Source organism: Mandrillus leucophaeus, unplaced genomic scaffold (assembly GCF_000951045.1).
Source record: "Mandrillus leucophaeus isolate KB7577 unplaced genomic scaffold, Mleu.le_1.0 Scaffold466, whole genome shotgun sequence".
Lineage (NCBI taxonomy): Eukaryota > Metazoa > Chordata > Mammalia > Primates > Cercopithecidae > Mandrillus > Mandrillus leucophaeus.
In genome coordinates, this window is record NW_012104987.1 from 1029772 (window position 1) to 1038170 (window position 8399).

Below are 8399 nucleotides of genomic sequence, written 5' to 3' on the forward strand. Positions count from 1 at the left end.
AATGACTCTGGATCTCATGGGTGTTGCTCCTTTGCCCTGCTAGGACCTGAGAGAGCTGATGCCTTGAAGTCACTCCACAAAGGTGTTTTGCTCATGGTTGTCCTCCCTTGGGTGCGGGGCTAGCACTGGCCTCCAGGGAGGCAGTGCCCACAGGGCTCTGCTGGAGCAACTGGAGCCAGGGAGGAGCCACCCACGGGTCATTCTGGCCATTTTCTTGCCACCAACCAGACCTCACTTCCTGTTGTGAGCTTTCATCTCCACAGTGTGAGCTGGTCAGATGGAGGAAAGTTGGGACGAGGGCCTTGAGATCCTCTCATTTACTCATTCAGTAACTAGGTCCCAAGCACTTATCTTGTTCCAGGGCTAAGTATGGTCAGGGTCTCTGAGTGAATGAATGACATGACCCTTGTCCTCCAGGAGCTCACAATCTGGAGGGGAGGAGGGACAGACCATTAAAACAGAAGAAAAGTGCGAGCATAAAATTGAAATAAAGCACAGTGCTATGAAGGGGAGATGAAGATCACTTCAAGGGTGGGAGATGGGTCTGAAAAGACCTCACTGAGGTGACATTTATGCTGAGAAGGATAATTGGGACCACCCCTGCAAAAGACTGAGACCAGTATGCCATGGGAAGAATCAATGGCCAAAAAGTCCAGAAAAAAGTGAGTTTGGCCAGAGAGGAGGCAGAAAGAAGGCCAGTGTGGCTGGAGAGGGCTTGTGAGTAGAGGAGGGGAGGGAGGGTAAAGGCAGGGGTGGATGCTGGATGTCCTTGTGTTAGTGATCTACAGCTGTATGAAAGCATTACCCCAATCTTAGAGGCTTACAATGAACATGTAGATCTTCCTTTTTCGGGGCCCAGGAATCCAGCAGGACTTATCTGGGTGCTTCTGCCATGATATCTCTCAGAGACTGGGGCTGTGGTCTCAACTGACACTCAAGTGGGGCTGGATCCAATGCTAAGCTCACTCATATAGTTACTGGAAGGTTTCAGTTAGGACTGATGGCCTGAGCTCCCCTCTGTCCGTTGCCCTCTCTATATCCTAGGACACATGAACCTCTCCATAGGGCAGCTCATAACACAGCAACTGATTCCCCAGAGTCAGGGATCTGAGAGAGGGAGAGACAGAGAGAGGACAACACAGAGAAAGGAAAGGAGAACAGAGAAGGGAAACAGCAAGATACTAGTCACAGTCGTTTTATAACTGAATCTTGGAAGTGACATCTCATCCCTTCTGCCATACTCTATTGGTTAGAAGTGAGTCACTAAGTCAGTCCACACTCCAGGGGAGGACATGACACAAGGATGTGTCCACCAGCAAGTGGGGGAACATTTTGGAGCCATTGAGGTGGCTCCTATCACATAGGCTGAGATGTGGCCCTTGGGTCTGAATCTAAACACACATTTAACCATTGCAAGCTTTTATGAGGATGACAATATCAGAATTTATTAAATTTCAGCCCTCTAATAGTACACACAGGAAAATGAGGCCAGGAGGAATGGGACATTTCAGAGATCACATGGCAGGAACCCAGGCCTCTTTTTAGTTGTGTTCCAGGATAATTCCTACCATCCCTTCATGCATTTCATGTCTAATTTGTCCATTACCTACATGCGATACCAGCCCACAGGTTTCTTAAGTGTTATCTCACACATGCCTGATGACATCCCTAGGGAGTTGATGCCAGGATGATCTCCATTGTGCAGGAGAGGAGGCTTGGGGAGACACTGAGAGGCACAGTGGCTTTGCCCAGAGTCACATAAGTGGTAAGGAGGAGGAGCTGGGTCTGAACCTGCATCTGTCTATTCCAAGGTGGGACCCTGGCTGCACCCAGGCCTTCCACAGGGGCTGTAGGGAGGCAGGGTTGGTGAAATTCTGTACATCTATGGAGGGTCATGGGGTAGGGAGGTGTGTAGACAGTAGTCCACAGGGTCATTTGCAGTCTTCTAATCAGGGAGGAGACTCAGGTAAGGGAACCCCAGGATATACAGAAGGTGTGGACAGCATCCTGCTGAGAAATCTGGCTGGAACCTCAACAGCGATGTCCAGCCAGGTCTCAGGGGTCAGGCTGCTCCCCTCCCCACTTCAGAGTAAACATCAACATGACTGACATTCCACGTGCCTTCCAATGACAAAACCTTCCCTCTGCCTATCAGAGAAGCCCAGTCAATGTCCCACTTCCAGGACGTCTTCCTAGACTGCAGTCTACCACATAGTTGGGCTGAGTTTATCACTGCTGTGTCCCCTCTCCAGTTTCTGGCAGCTCTGCTCTGTATGGTCCAGCCCTATCCCTTCCCTACATGCTCACCTGCACCCATCTCCAGGCCTCCTCACCCTCAGACTCTGCCTCAGTGGGCTCTGGATGCTCCAGCTGGGCCAGGAGTAGGTGGACACAGTGCTGCAGGCCCCGGCCAAGCATGTTGAGCTGCAGATAGGCCCCAGCACCTTGACAGGGGGCAACTGTGGCGTCTGATAGAAATCACTGGAGCAATGATCCATCCAGGTACCCAGCATGGAGGAGATGGTGCAGGGGGAGGCAGGTGAGCAGAACACGTAGAGGCCCAGTCTCTCCTTCCACCCTGTCCTCCAAGGGATGCCCCTGGGAAAACCTCAAACTTAGCTCAAGCCTAAATTCCTGTGTGTAGCCTATAGATCTCCTCTTCCCACGGACACTTCTCTTACCCCACCCCCATGGTCTCTATCTGTGATGTCAGGGTGTGTGTGCGTGTGTGTGTGCGTGTGCGTGTGTGTGCATGTGTGTGTGCGTGTGTGCGTGTGCGTGTGCGCATGTGTGCGTGTGCGTGTGTGCATGTGTGTGCGTCCGTGTGTGCGTGTGTGCGTGTGTGTGTGCGTGTGTTTGTGCGTGTGCGTGTGTGTGCGCGTGTGTGCGTGTGCATGCGTGTGTGTGTGCATGTGTGTGCGCGTGTGTGTGTGTGGATGCTGAGAAGTAACAGTTTGCCACGGGGATGGTCAGGCAGGATGGTGATTCAAGGTCGGGACCGCCTTCCTGGGGAAGACACAGGTGGACCCTTTCCTGAGCAGCTGAGCCTATGTCAATGCTCACACATGGGGCCCACGTGGGGTGCAGACAGTGCAGAGGAGACCCCCTGCACAGCACACGCTCAAGACACCAGTGGTTCCTCCAATATCTGTTCCCACCTGTCCTGTCCCCTGCAGCCAGAAAGTGGTGTCAGCCTCACTTAACCATATGGAATTGCAGGGAGTGGATAGTCCCCTAAATGATAATGTAACAACTAGAAGTGAACATGGACGTGGGCCGGGAAAAAACTCCAGATCTTCAGAATCATACAGAGCACCGCACCCCTGCCTCTTGTGTAGAACGAATAAGTCCCAGGGAAAAAATTGTCTAGTTCAAGTTCACACACCGATTCAACGAAAAGCTAGTGTCTTGGTTAGGATCAGTTTTGCCTACACATAGCAGAAAACCCAGAATAACAGCGCCACAGAGAAGAGAGAGAAAGAGCTTTTCCTTTCTCCCATGAAGGAGCTCTGGAGGTGGTCTCCGTGCTGCCCCTGGGTGGCCCCCCAAGGCACTCAGCCAGCATGACATCTTTCTCCCCCACCATCTTCGTAGCTGGTTTCCATCCTGAAGCCTGTCTCAGGGCCCACGGAGACTGCTTTTCAGAGGAAAAGGAGGAGGAAAGAAGGACAAAGGGGCCGCACAGCTGTGTCAGTTCCACCTAAGCACCCTCCCCAAAGACCCTCTCAGTCCTTCTGCTCACAGCTAATCAGCTTGAACTTTGTCCGGTCCCTCTTAGCTGCAGGAGAAGTTAGGAATAATAGACATCTAGTTTGTCTGGCAAATTGTTTTCCTAATGAAACCGAGTCTCTGTTTTGAAGAAAAAGACAGGAACGAAAACCGCATGTAACGAACAGGGCTGTCTCCCTACCCTAAACTCCAAGCTGAAGGAGGCAGGAGGGACGGACTTCTCCTCGGGTGCACTGGGCATCCCTTCACCTACCGCAGCCTCTCTTTTCTTGGTGATTGTTCATTCTCAGAGAGGGGCCAAAAGCCGGGGTTCCAAACGGGGACATTGGAATGGGAAACCTGCTTTCAGTTCCTCAGCAGAATGATAAGAACCTCTGTGTCATCTTTCATCTGTCTGCGCATTGGAAGAAGGTCTGAGAAAATCCTCTTTTATATCCTAAATGGGTGGGCAGAGGGGAAGGATTGTGGAGACTTTTGGGCAAGTAGCACGTTCCTAAACCGGGTCACGATTGAATCTCTGTAAGTGAACGAAGTGGAATGCTTTGACCTCACCGTGTTGGCCCCCGGGACACCTTGACCTCTATTGTGAGTATTACGGCAAAAATAGTCCACCCAAAACAAAACTAATAATGGTGGTGAAAACTTCACATGGTAAAATGTATCACTGACAAAGAACTGATGAAAAAATAATTGTACAATATTATATATTGTACCTATATATATTAGGTACAAGTTTTATAAATTAAAAAGCATTTTGACATGTATTATTTGACCCCGGGCACATGAAAAAGTAGAAAGAATGATTCCTAAAAAAACTTAAAAAGAGAGAATATATAGTCAGTAAATTATGTGGGCAAATCACTTACATAAAACTTAATTGATCCTGATAACAATTTCAGTTTTCTAAACTATAAAAAATCAAATTTTAGTAAATTAAAAATAAAAGTGAATAAACGACATTGGTTTACTTAAATGATAATGTAACAATTAGAAGTGAACATGGACGTGGGCCGGGAAAAAACTCTGGATCTTCAGAATCATACAGAGCACCGCACCCCTGCCTCTTGTGTAGAACGAATAAGTCCCAGGGAAAAAATTGTCTAGTTCAAGTTCACACACCGATTCAACGAAAAGCTGGTGTCTTGGTTAGGATCAGTTTTGCCTACACATAGCAGAAAACCCAGAATAACAGCGCCACAGAGAAGAGAGAGAAAGAGCTTTTCCTTTCTCCCATGAAGGAGCTCTGGAGGTGGTCTCCGTGCTGCCCCTGGGTGGCCCCCCAAGGCACTCAGCCAGCATGACATCTTTCTCCCCCACCATCTTCGTAGCTGGTTTCCATCCTGAAGCCTGTCTCAGGGCCCACGGAGACTGCTTTTCAGAGGAAAAGGAGGAGGAAAGAAGGACAAAGGGGCCGCACAGCTGTGTCAGTTCCACCTAAGCACCCTCCCCAAAGACCCTCTCAGTCCTTCTGCTCACAGCTAATCAGCTTGAACTTTGTCCGGTCCCTCTTAGCTGCAGGAGAAGTTAGGAATAATAGACATCTAGTTTGTCTGGCAAATTGTTTTCCTAATGAAACCGAGTCTCTGTTTTGAAGAAAAAGACAGGAACGAAAACCGCATGTAACGAACAGGGCTGTCTCCCTACCCTAAACTCCAAGCTGAAGGAGGCAGGAGGGACGGACTTCTCCTCGGGTGCACTGGGCATCCCTTCACCTACCGCAGCCTCTCTTTTCTTGGTGATTGTTCATTCTCAGAGAGGGGCCAAAAGCCGGGGTTCCAAACGGGGACATTGGAATGGGAAACCTGCTTTCAGTTCCTCAGCAGAATGATAAGAACCTCTGTGTCATCTTTCATCTGTCTGCGCATTGGAAGAAGGTCTGAGAAAATCCTCTTTTATATCCTAAATGGGTGGGCAGAGGGGAAGGATTGTGGAGACTTTTGGGCAAGTAGCACGTTCCTAAACCGGGTCACGATTGAATCTCTGTAAGTGAACGAAGTGGAATGCTTTGACCTCACCGTGTTGGCCCCCGGGACACCTTGACCTCTATTGTGAGTATTACGGCAAAAATAGTCCACCCAAAACAAAACTAATAATGGTGGTGAAAACTTCACATGGTAAAATGTATCACTGACAAAGAACTGATGAAAAAATAATTGTACAATATTATATATTGTACCTATATATATTAGGTACAAGTTTTATAAATTAAAAAGCATTTTGACATGTATTATTTGACCCCGGGCACATGAAAAAGTAGAAAGAATGATTCCTAAAAAAACTTAAAAAGAGAGAATATATAGTCAGTAAATTATGTGGGCAAATCACTTACATAAAACTTAATTGATCCTGATAACAATTTCAGTTTTCTAAACTATAAAAAATCAAATTTTAGTAAATTAAAAATAAAAGTGAATAAACGACATTGGTTTACTTTCTATAGGTTAAAAAATCACTGAGTTAAAATATCTTACTGAAGTTTGCTCTCAACAAAATTTTAAATTGTTGATAATAATTTTTTTTTTTTTTTGAGACGGAGTTTCGCTCTTGTTGCTCAGGCTAGAGTGCAATGGCACGATCTTGGCTCACTGAAACCTCCACCTCCAGGATTCAAGCGATTCTCCTGCCCCAGCCTCCCGAGTAGCTAGGATTACAGGCATGTGCCACTAGGCCAGGCTAATTTTGTATTTTTAGCAGAGACAGGGTTTCACCATGTTGGTCAGGCTGGTCTTGAACTCATGGCCTCAGGTGATCCGCCCACCTCAGCCTCCCCAAGTGCTGGGATTACAGGCATGAGCCACACACCCGGCCTGTGTTGATAATAATTCTGATTTCAAAGGTTATTGAGCACAGAATAAAAATATTTTGAGAGATCGAAGTTCTCTGAGGTAAAGTGGCGGGGTCAGAATAGCAGGGTCAAATGGAAGGCAGCTCTTGCAAGGTCAAATGGATTTTTGTCATTTTAAATGTGACACAGATATAATAACTATGTAAGTTAATCCCACAATGAAATTTTTAAGCAGGTTTATCAGTGAGATTACGGTAATAGCCAAATAACCCTTCATATTCCGGGGATGTAACACTGTATTTCACTGCCCCCTGGCTTTATTGGTTGTGCACTCAGTTTGGGGAGGCAGTTCTCCCTGTGGTCACTCAGGAACCCTGAATTCTTTCACCTGGTGCCTTCACCATCCCTGGGACTTCAACCCCATCTGCATCCAGCAGAAGAAAGAGAAGAAGCATGAAGAAATACCCTTGGGGGGATTTTATGGGCCTAGACCGGCAGTGGCTCCCATGAGTCCCACTCCCCTTCCATTGACAAGAAGTGGTCACATGACTACACAGCACAAGGGAGTCTGGGAAATGTGGTACAGCTGTTTGTGCAGAGGAGGGGAGAATGGATTTTGCTGGACAACTAGAGTTCTCTGCAACAGTGAGTAACTCATTTAGATTAATTGTGTTTCTTGTTTTATTTTGTTTTAAGACAAGGTCTTGCTCTATTAACCAGGCTGAAGTGTAGAGATGTAATCATGGCTAACTGCAGCTTGAACTTCCCGGGATTAAGTTATCTTCCCACCTTAGCCTCCTGAGTAGCTGGGACCACAGGCATGTGCCACCACACCCAGATACTTTCTTAACTTTTTGTAGAGATAGGATTTCACCGTGTTGCCCAGGCTGGGCCCCAGCTCCTGGGCTCAAGCAATCCCTCCGCCAATCTGACCTCCCCGAATTCTGGGATTACAAACATGAGCCCCCATGCCTGACCAACTGTGATTCTCAAATCTTTGTTGAGTGTCTACTGTATGCTAGGTCCTGAGCTAGGAGCTGAACAGAGGGCTGCACCATAGCCTGAAAGAAGCTCCCAGTCTACAGAAGGAGATCGGACATGGTATGAAGTGCCTGCTATCCTAAGAAGGATAAAGTGAAAGTGCTAGAAGGCTGGTGAATTATTCCAGCATAGGAAACTGCCTGAAGATGACAGCAACTGAGCTCCACTTTTGCGGAGAAATCAGATTTGGCTGGTAGAGGGAGACAGCACGGGGAGCTACAGAAGCATGAAATTTTTTTTTTTTTCTTTTGTGAGACGGAGTTTTGCTCTTGTTGCCCAGGCTGGAGTGCAATGGTTCCATCTCGGCTCACTGCAACCTCCACCTCCCGGGTTCAAGTGATTCTCCTGCCTCAGCCTCCTGAGTAGCTGGGATTACAGGCATGTGCCACCACGCCCAGCTAATTTTGCATTTTTAGTAGAGACAGGGTTTCTTCATGTTGCTCAGGCTGGTCTCGAACTCCCTACCTCAGGTGATCCGCCCGCCTTGGCCTCCCAAAGTGCTGGGATTACAGGCGTGAGCCACCGTGCCTGGCCCAGAAGCATGCAATTTATGTACAAGTTATAGTAAGGTACGCTAGACAGCAATTAAAATCAGATTTTCAAAAACATTAAATGGCACGAATAAGTGTTCATATTAAGTGAAAAAGTAACTGTGAATACAGGATCTCCCACTGTTTATGAAAAAAATCTATATATATAAATTAGATGAAAATATACAACTGTTTTGAGTGATAGTTTTCATTTCTCTGAGATGTTTTATTGTTTATAATATCAGCCTGGCACGGTGGCTCACGCCTATAATCCTGGCTACTCGGGAGGCTGAAGCAGGAGAATGGCTTGAACC

The 8399-nt window shown here is 47.4% G+C and overlaps 1 pseudogene; it reads right to left on the reverse strand.

Annotated features, from left to right (window-relative positions):
• LOC105550143 overlaps positions 1 to 4211 on the reverse strand; it is a 5900-nt pseudogene extending 1689 nt beyond the window's left edge.
• Positions 4212 to 8399: the final 4188 nt, after the last annotated feature.